The 10,773-nt window shown below is 40.5% G+C and overlaps 1 protein-coding gene and 1 pseudogene across 1 annotated transcript in view; both read right to left on the bottom strand.

Annotated features, from left to right (window-relative positions):
* STK38 (serine/threonine kinase 38) overlaps nt 1-10,773 on the bottom strand; it is a 49,671-nt gene that overhangs the window by 31,130 nt on the left and 7,768 nt on the right. The gene's annotated exons all lie outside the window — the stretch shown is intronic.
* LOC102874375 overlaps nt 10,017-10,773 on the bottom strand; it is a 5,666-nt pseudogene continuing 4,909 nt past the window's right edge.

Raw genomic sequence — 10,773 nt, 5'->3', positions numbered from 1 at the left:
ATTGAACGTGTATATTGCCTTTGGTAGTATTGCCATTTTCACAACATTAAGCCTTCCTATCCATGAGCAGGGAATATTCTTCCACTTCTCTAGGAATCTCTGTCTTCTTGATGTTAAGTTTTGATCCATACTGAAGACTGTAGTCAGTTCCCAAAAAGAGTATAGCCTTGGAAACTCTATATAGCAGTTCTACTCTGTCTTATCAGATCACTAAGATTTGGAACTAATGTGACAACAGTGAGTTGTTCAGTTTGGTTTAATCTTTAAGGGCCGATCTTTTCCTTGCAGAGTGGCTAAGTGGGTTTGAACTGCCAACTTTCTAGTTAGTAGATGAATATTTATTGTACTATTAGATACCTCTTCATTTGATTGTGTGGATAACAACAAATTATGGCTAACATTTAGACGAATGAGAATCTAAGATGCTGAACTGTGTTCATGTGAAACACATGTATAGACCAAAAGGCAATTAAGCGAATAGAGCAAGGAACACTGCACAGTTTAAAATCAAGAAAGGAATGCATTCAGGCTGTATCCTTTTTCTTTACGTATTTAATCTATACACTTAGCAAATAATTCAAGAAGTTGACATTTATGAAGAAGAATTTGCCATCAGGATTAAAGGAAGAGTCATCAACAATTTATGTTATGCAGATAACACAACTTTGCTTCCTGAAAATTGAGTAGGACTTGACTGCAGAAGATCAAAGATGACAGCCTTCAATATGAATGACAGCTGAACATCTAAAAAACGAAAATCCTCACAACTAGGCCAATAGGCAACATCTTGATAGATAAAGGCTGAAAATGTCAATAGTTTAATTATCCTTGGATCCACAATCAACACCCTTGGTATCAGGAGTCAAGAAATCAAAACACACATTGCACTGGAAAAATCTACTGTCAGGTACCTTTCCAAAGTGCTGACAAGCAATGACATCTGCTTGAAGACTAAGGTACATCTGATCCAAGCTACTTTTTTAGTACTTGCTATGTATCTGAAAGTTAGACAATGACAAAGGATGACAGAAAAATAATGGATGCCTTTGAGTTGTAGTGTTGAAGTCAAATAACAAATATTCTACAGACTACCAAAAACACAAAGAGTTCTGTCTTGGAGAAATTGTGACCTGGGTATGTTGTTTAAGAGCGCAAGTCCTTGGAGAAGCACATTATACTTGGAAAGGTAGAGTCGCTATAGAAGAGGAAGATCTTCAACAAGATAGATTGACATGATGATTGGAACAATGGGCTCAAGTGTACAGGGCATGGTGAGGGGCATGACACAAGATAGGTCATGGTTCAGATCCACTATTCACAGGGTCACTATGAGTCAGTGAACTCAATGCACATACCATATAACAATAGTATTTAGTTCAATAAATATATTGTTAGAAATCAAATTATAAATCTTTAATGAATTAAAAATTTGTATTCAAACTCTAAAAATGAAAATAATTATCCTAATTTTGATGTAAGCAAGAAAGCACTTAGGCAAATCTATGTGTGTAGAGGTACTTGGAGGGAGAAGGCTGCACTAGCAATTTTAGGAGTTTAATTCTCTTTCAAAAGTTAGGATAGATGAAGTAGGAAAGAATATATAAGAATGAAAGTCTAGGCAAGCTCTGGTGGCCTAGTGGTAGGAAACTGCACTGCAATCCCAGAGGTGTGCGGTTCAAATCCACCAGATGCTCTGCTGAAGAAGGAGGAACAATTGCCTCCTGTACCAGTCAGATTCAATTTGACGGTACACACATAAAAAGAATAAATAAATAAATAAATAAATAATTTTTTTTAAAAAAAAAGAATGAAAGTCTATCATCGTAGTAACTACAAAAAACTAAACTACAGTTCACATTTTACTGTGCCTATGGGAAAGTCTGCTGTTAGGGACCTCTCCAAAGTACTAACGAGCAATGGTGTCTCTCTGAAGACTAAGGTGCATCTGATACAGGCCATGGTCTTTCCTATCACTTGTTATGCATCAGAGAGTTGGACAGTGACTAAGGAGGCTAGAAAGAGAATTGATGCCTTTGAGCTGTGGTGCTGGAGAAGAGTATTGAGGGTATCATGGACTGCTAGGAAAACAAACAGATTTGTCCTGGAAAGGGTTAAACCGGGTGGCTCCTTGGAGGCAAGGATTCTGAGGCTCCATCTAATATACTTTGGACATGTTTTAAGGAGGGACTGGTCCTTGGAGATAGACAACATGCTTGGTAGGGTGGAGGGACAGCACAGGAGGGGAAGGCCCTCTATGAGGTGGATTGATTCAGTGACTGGGGTAATCGTGATGGGTGTGTTGGAGATAGTGTGATTGGCACAGGACAGAGAAGAGTTTAGTGTTGTTGTACACAGGGTCACTATGAGTCGCAAGCAACTCGACGGCACATAACAACAACAACACGGTTTCCAAAGCTGTCACACTTTTTTGAATGACCATATCTAAGTTGGACTAGAAATCTGTGCCACAGAGATAGCTCATTCTGACTATATCTTAAATTGAAATATAAATACAGAAGGTTTCCACTGCTTTCCTGTAAGTATAATTGTTAGTTTCAGTGGCACACTTATCCAAGTGTGTTGTTATAAAAATTAATTTCTTGACCACAATCAAGATTCTTTCATTAGAGAAAATATCCAAGGAGGAAAAAACTGTCCTACAAAATTAGTCACTGTAATGATTTACTGGGATCAGATGAACAGAGATTTTTCTAGGACAATGAAAGAAACAATAACAACTGTGTGACTCTGTGTGTGTGTGTGTGTGTGTGTGTACCGTCAAATCGGATCTGACTGGTACAAGAGGAGACTGCCCCTCCTCCAGCAGAGTATCTGGTGGATTCGAACCACACACCTCTGGATTGCAGTGCAGCTTCTTGCCACTAGGCTACCAGAGCTCCCTTAATGACAATTTAATAAAATTAAATTTGGATTAAGCTGAAAAGTGACACCTTAGTGAAATAATACCAAGGAATTTGTATCATTTGGAATCATTTGATCAGCTTCAAGATAGCTTTATGGTAAAACAAAACAAAAAAAAGTCCCTAATTTTAGAGATGCATACTAAAGTACTGATATGGCACTTGGAATTTGTTTTAAAATAAAAGAGCAAAATTAAAATAAAATTCAAGAGATTAAATAAATATAGCAAAATCTTGATAATTTACTGAATCTCAGAAATTAACTAATATGAAGATTTATATTTTATTATTTCTATTTCACATGTTTAAAATTGTTCATTGTTGTGTTGTTAGGTACCATCGAGTCAACTACAACTCACAGCAACCATATGTACAAAAGATCTGAACCCTGTTCTATCCTGTGCCATCCTCACGCTTCCTGACACACAAGAGCCCTTTGTGGTAGTCACCATGTCAATGAACCTGGCTAAGGGTCTTCCTTTCCTTCACCGACCCCCTACCTTTCCAGTATCATGTCCCTCCCTCTCCAAAGAATAACCCCTTCCAGCAACATGCCCAAAGTATGTGAGGCAAAGCCTCATCCTTCTTGCCGCCAAAGAGCACTCCAGCTGCACCCTCTCCAAGACATAACTGTTTGTTCATTTGGCCATCCATGTACTCTTCCAACACCACAACTTAAAGGCATCAATTCTTTTTCAGTCATCCTTATTCATTTTCCAGCTCTCAGATGGCACAGCAAGTGAATGGAAAGACGACGACCTGAATTAGATGCACCTTAGCCCTCAAACTAGCATCATTACTCTGCAGTAATTTGGAGAGGTCCCTAACTGTATACTTTCCCAGTGCAACGCATCTCCTTATTTCCTGACTGCTGGTACCAAAACCGTTCATACTGGGGAGGGAGGAAAGGTTGTACCTGCATTCGGCATGTAAGTGCCAGACACCTAAAACTCAAGCTTTTGGGACAGCAAATAAATTTCTCAAACTAGAACCGAGAGGGAGTGCCTACTTCTACACTTAGAAGGCATATCACAAACCAATACTTTCCATTTACTCCACATGGTAACTCTGCGTGTGCCCATTTCCATAAGAGAGCATATTCTTTTGAAGATGGGGGCCCCATCTGCATCTTCTTCATCCAACAGGCATAGAGACTTACATAGAGCAAATTTTTTTTAAAAAAATGCTATGTTCTTATTTTTTTAAAAAAAAGATAAAGGTAGAATGTCCAACAAAAAAGGTGCAACAACTGTTTCTAACTACTGTTCACAATCCTCCACTTCACTTTTCTAAGCATAGTTTACACTGTCCCTAAACTAGGCTGATTCAGGGGTAGGAAGGATAGGAGAGAGGGCTAATCCACTCTACAGGCAAGCACAGTTGACAGTATTGCTACTAACTGTTACTAAAACACATATTATGGAGTTTATCTTTCAATATGACTTTTACAGCCATTTCGTTATGTGGATACGCGGGCCTATGCAAATGAGATATGTTGGCTTATCCATAAATAGCTATCTACCTTCTACAATGGGAATGGGCAGTTTCAACATCTGTACGAGATTTGGTGAGTCTTGCTAATAAACTGGATAGCTCTAGATCAGTCCTTGGAGAAAGAAATCATGCTTGGAAGGGTGGACTGACAGCACAGGAGAGGCAGACTCTGGATGAGAAGGACTGATACAGTAACTGGGAAAATGGGAGTTCCTGTGTCAGAATTAGTGAGACTGGCTCAGGACAGGGAAGGGTTCAGAGCTACTGTACCTAGCGTTGCTGTAAATCACAGGCAACTAAATGGCACATAACATACTATGACAGGTTTGGAAGCAGGAGTGGCATCCACTTCCTAAATAACAGGACTCCGGAAACTCTATGAACTCTGATAAATGTCGATAGTTGTAGAGGAGCTTCAGGCCTTTCTATTCACAGGTTCCTTATGAGTCATGCTCGACACGACGACAATCAACAATAATCCTGAAGAATCAAAATTTTTTCCAGCCAGAGAAGAGGATAAAGAGACCTTCCCCACTCCACAGCAGCCATGGCTGAACTAGAGACATGACATGAAAAGAGAATTCGGGGGGGGGGGGCGGCAAGGAGACAAATATTAGCAAACTGAGAACTTTGTTGGACAGCTGCGTGGAGAGCCAATATTGGCAGGACTGAAAACATTTTTGGACAATTGAGGAGGAAGTTAATATTCTCAGTCAGGACTGAGAACTATGTTGGACAACTGGGGAGGGAAGCCAATACTGTCGGGATGAGAACTTGTGAACACTATTCTAGAGCCATAAGGTTTGAGGCTGATGTGCCTGTGTGCACATTTCAGGAACTATCTTGACTGTATTCTGTCATTAATCTGAATTATAACCTTTTGATTTCCCCAATATAGTTCTGCAAGGTTTGTGAGCTATCACATTGGATTCTGGACCCAGAAAGGCATTAAGATTGGTGCTGAGATGAGTAAAAAGACATACTAGAGCATGGTGGATTTGTATGACCTCGTGGGAATTGGTTTCATGTTCTTGACACTGTAGACAGGGATGGATCCCATCTATGAAGCTGGTAAAGGTTAGATGTGCTCCCCACATGGCCCCTACTTTTTTTTTAAACATATCAAGGTTTCATATTTCAACCCACAATACAAAAAAAACTTTAGAATCTGTTTTAACAAGTTTCATGTACTTCCTAAAAAAATATGCCCCCAAAAACTCTATGAACTTTGATAAATGTTGATAGTGGTAGAGGGGCTTCAGGCCTTTTGTTAATAGGGTTATGAGTTGTGCTCAACTCAAAGGCAATCAACAACAACGAAGTGTTCTTACGAAGCTCTAGAGGTCTGCTGGTAAGAAGCTATGCCACCAATTAAAATACAGGCAGTTCAAATCCATCAGCTGCACTGTGGAAGAAAGAAGGGCAATCTCCTCTTGTACAATTTACACCCTCTAAAAACCCACTGGAGAGTCAGCTATGGGCTGGTTGAGGCTCAACGACACATAACAACAACAACAACAAGAAGTTGTTCCTACCAATCACTGACCTTTTCAATGTAGCAATAAGAAAGCCTTAAATAAAATAGTCTTACCAAACTGTATTGAGAAGCTAAAAAACACAACTATCAACTCATGTCTACAAATGTCACAATTTTGTGTGCTATGCGTCAGAGAGTGGACAGTGACCAGGGATGACAGAAAGAGAATTGATGCCTTTGAGCTGTATGGTGCTAGAGAAGAGTGTTTGTTGAATATAACACAGACTGCTAGGAAAACAAACATGTTCATCCTGGAGAGGGTGAAACCAGGCTGCTCCTTGGAGATAAGGATTCTGAAGCTTCATCTGACATACTTTGGGCATGTTGCAAAGAGGGGTCAGTCCTTGGCAAGGGACATCATGTTTAGGAGATGGAGGGACAGTACAAGAGAGGAAGACCTGTAATGAGATGTGATTCAGTGATTGAGGTAGAGTGGTATCAGAGACAGTGAGGCTGGCACAGAATAGAGCATGGTTTGCAGGGTTTAGGGCTCTTGTACATAGTCACTATGAGTCACAAGCAACTCGATGGCACGTAACAAAAACAACGAAGAAAAAAGATTTACAAAAGAAGATACTGGCTCCAAAAGGCTCAAAGCTACCCTCTGCTTTTTTATTTCATGAAAAATCAAGATGATTAAACAACAAAAATTACCAAAATCAAGTTATCTAATCTTTAATATTTTATTAATATCTTTTGATTGATTTAAGGAGCTCTGGTGCCCAAGTGGGTAAGGAGTTGTGCTGCCAATCCAAGGCAAGAAGTTCGAAGGTACCACCTGCTCTACAGAAGAAAGATGGACAAACTCCTTCTATATACTTTACAGCTCTGAAAACCCACTGAAGGGTCAGCTAGGAATTGGTTCTGACTTGATGGAAGTGAGTTGTTTTTTGAGTTGAGCTTGATTAATCTGATCTTTAAAAGAAGCAAAGTCATCAAAGCTTTTGGGTGATCATTTCCTCTTAAGGACCCAAAACAAAAAAAGCACTGAATTAAACTCAACTTGGGTGTAATCTCAATCTAAGTCACAATGTAACAGTTACTAACACTGTCAAGAAAACCATAAATTACTTCATATCTATAAAATCTAACACATATCAATGATGAATCATGTGGGATAGTGCCAATGGTAGGTTAAAAACCAGTAATTATAAAAGAAAACAAATAAATCAGAATTCAAACATTTGCTATACACTACCACCACCAGCAATCACCACTACTCTGATTGCTGTCAAAATAACTACATCAGTAGTCCCAATTTACAACATATTAAGGTTATGACAACACCTAAAACATTCAAACAACAGTTGAGTTTTATTGTCTTTTTGTTTATATTTATTCTGTCATTAGCTATATGTATGACATATGATGTTGTAACTTATAATTGTTGATGTTATCTTTCTCATAAGTTCACTAGCAGATGTTCAATTTTATGACTTACTATTCAAAATACTGTTGTATAGATTTTGTTTTCCAACTAAATCAGAGGCTTTGCTAAAGCTGATAAGCAGATTCAAGACACAGCATGATGGTATAAAACATATAAAGAAAAGGATCAAATAAACATCTCTAAATTTTCTGACTAGAAATGCCATTCTCATTCCCAGGGATTTATGAGGAGTGTGGCATCAGGATTGGAGGTAGACTAATCAACAACCTACAATATGGAGATAACAAAACCTTGCTTGCTGAAACTGAGGAGAACCTGAAGTGCTTGCTGCAGAAGGCCAAGGACTGTAGTCTTCAATATGGATCAAAGCTCAACATCAAGAAGACAAAGATTCTCACCAGGGGCCCAGTAGGAAGCACCATGATAAATGGAGACGAGACTGAGGTTAATAGTTTCAACTTGCTCAGCTCCACAATCAACACTCTCGGCACCAGCAGTTAGGAAATCAAAAGATGAATTGCACTGGGAAAATTTGATGTCAGGGACCTCTCCAGAGTACAAGAAGCAACAATGTCAGTCTAAAGACTAAAGTGTGCCTGATTCAGGCTATGGTCTTCACAATTACTTATTATGCTTCAGATAACTGGACAATGACTAAAGATGACAGAAGAATTGATGCCTTTGAGTTGCAGTGCGGGAAAAGAGTCTTGAGCAAACCATGGACCGCCAAGAAAACAGAGATCTGCCTTGGAGGGGTTAAAACCAAGTTTCTCTTTGGAGGCTAGGATTTTGAAGGTCCATCTCATATACTTTGGGCACCTGACCAGGAGGAACAGGACCTTGGAAAAGGACATCATCCACAGAAGGGTGGAGGGACAGTGCAGGAGAGGAAGACCTTGAATGAAATGGATTGTCATAGTAACTGGTGCAATGGGGTAGATGTGTTGGAATTGGTGAGACTGGCTCAGGAAATGAAGGCTTCAGAACTTGTAGAGTTGATATGAGTCACAGGTGACTCGGCAGCACATTAACAACAACGTCTTCCAGATTTATCCACATTATGCAATGTGCCACAAATTCATTATTCTTTTACAGTATTTCACACTCTTTTGCATGAAAGTATCCTAGATTATTTATTACTTATCCACTGATTCCTTGTGTTTTCAATGGATGGTTTATTTGAAAGTAGATTACCAGACTTTTCTACTAAGGTGCCTCTAGATGAACTTGAACTTTGACCTTTTCTGTTAGTAACCAGTTGCACTGCTATTTGTACCATGCAAGGAATCCTACTGAAGATCAAATCATATCTCTTATGTAAATTATTATTTTCACACTCATGCAGAATATAAATCCTTTAAAAAATATTGGCATATCTAATCCAGTAATATATTTTTAAAATATATTATGATCAAGCGATCATAATTCTATTAACATAATTCCAGGATTACAAGGTAAGTTTGACATTAAAAAAATCAGTCTATGTGATTCATCTCAAAAACAGAATAATGGATAAAAGCCATATTATCATTTCAATAGATGCAGAAAAAGCACTTGACAAAATTCAACATCTGCTCATGATTAAAAACTGACAGCAAAACGGAAACATAGAGAACTTCCTCAAATTCATAAAGGGTATCTCTGAGAAATATACAATTAATATTGTAACTTCAATTAGACAGAATGACAGAGTGAGTATAACAAGGGGCTCAAGCAGAGTAGCAATTTTGAGGATGCTGCAAGATACAGAAATGTTTTGTTCTCTTTTATAAGAGCTTGCCATAAATCAGAGCAATCTGACAGCAACTAATGGTGAAATTGTGAGAATTCCCCCACTCCTTTAAATTAGGAATAAAACAAAGATGTCCACTCCCATTACATCCATTTAACACTGTACTGGAAGTCCAAATCAGTGCAATAAAAGGAGTTAAGAGTGGTAATAAGGTCTCTCTCTATTTATTTTCACTTTAATTATCTTATTATTACTTCATTATCAAAATGATACACATGCTCATTAAAAATAATATTAAAGCTTGGTGGATATAATAATAAAGTAATCTAAAAAAACAAAAAGGAAGGTGAATGAGAAAAGGAAGAATTAAAACTAGTAGTAAGAAATTGTGCTGCAATCCCAAAGCATGCAGTTCAAATCCACCAGCTGCTCCGCAGCAGGACCACCTCCTCTTGTGCAATTTACGGTCTCTGAAAACCTGCCGGAGGGTCAATTATGGGTCTGTTCCAACATGATGGTACACAGCAACAATTTTAAATTATTATCTACACATAAATCCCAAGGAATCTACAAAACTGCCACTGCTGTAGTCAGTTGTAGCTGAGACATCTGTGATCAAAATAAACCAGAGTTCAACATAACAAAACATTGCCTGATCCTCACAACACTGGCATCCTCAGAACTATTATGTTTGTTTGAGTGCATTGTTGCAGCCTCTGTGTCAGAGGGTCTTCCTCATTTGTAGCTAACCCTCTATTTTAACTCTATTTTTTTTGGGGGGTGGGGTTGTTTTTGTTTTTGTTTTTGTTTTCACGGGGCACGGTGCACACAGATGGGACACGGACGCCCGCAGAGCCAGCAGGCTAAGACAGAACACGGTCCAGAGAGAGGCGCACACAGGCAGGTGCTGCCAGGAGCGTCGCAACTTCCTCTGTCCTCACATCATCCTAAGTGGCCCAGGGACACTCCTGCGGCGAAGTCCTCCATGGTCATCAGCGGGAAGCGGATGAGGCCCAGGGCCACGCCCAGGACCTTGCACTTGTTCTCGAGCGTCACCGGCAGCTGCTGGCGCTGGCACTCGGCCTCTGACCAGCGCACGACGGCATTGAACAGGCGGACCTTGAGGATGCCCAGTGTGTCGCGCTCCAGGACGGCCACCAGGGTGTCCAGGTCGATGTCGGTGAAGCCTCGGCGGTGATGGCGTCAGCAGTGTTCTTGTCAATGTTTTCCAGGCACAGGCTGGCCAGCTGCGGCTCATCGAACAGTCGAGCCTGCATGAGGAGCATGAAGGCATTGTCCGCCCGCAGGTTCTTCTCCAGGAACTCCACGCAGTGGGCCTCGAGTGCGGGCACAGCGTACTTCTTGGCGGTGTAGAGGGTGGTCATGACCGTCTTGGGGCCAATCTGTACCTCATCTGAATAGAGGAACTTGAGCAGGGCCAAGAAGGCGGCGGGCTCCACGTCGGGCAGCTCGATCCCCGTGGACGTGGTAGCCATGCCCCTGTTGAACATGGCATCGAAAACGTCACTGCCAAGACGGCACTGCCCACGGCCGGCACGAACCTCTGCGCCGGGATGCGCTGAGAGCTGAGCCCCTTGCCCACCAGGAAGCACACGTCGCAGAGGACCTCTTTGTTGAAGAGGAAGGCGAAGCGATCCTTGACCGTGGGCTTGGTGGACTGCCAGTTGTACACGGGCTC

The sequence above is a fragment of the Elephantulus edwardii genome, unplaced genomic scaffold (genome assembly GCF_000299155.1).
Source record: "Elephantulus edwardii isolate Elephantulus edwardi_28Jun2011 unplaced genomic scaffold, EleEdw1.0 scaffold00017, whole genome shotgun sequence".
Taxonomy (NCBI): domain Eukaryota; kingdom Metazoa; phylum Chordata; class Mammalia; order Macroscelidea; family Macroscelididae; genus Elephantulus; species Elephantulus edwardii.
The sequence above is the reverse complement of the archived record's forward strand: the minus strand, read 5'-3'. Positions and strand labels throughout refer to the sequence as shown.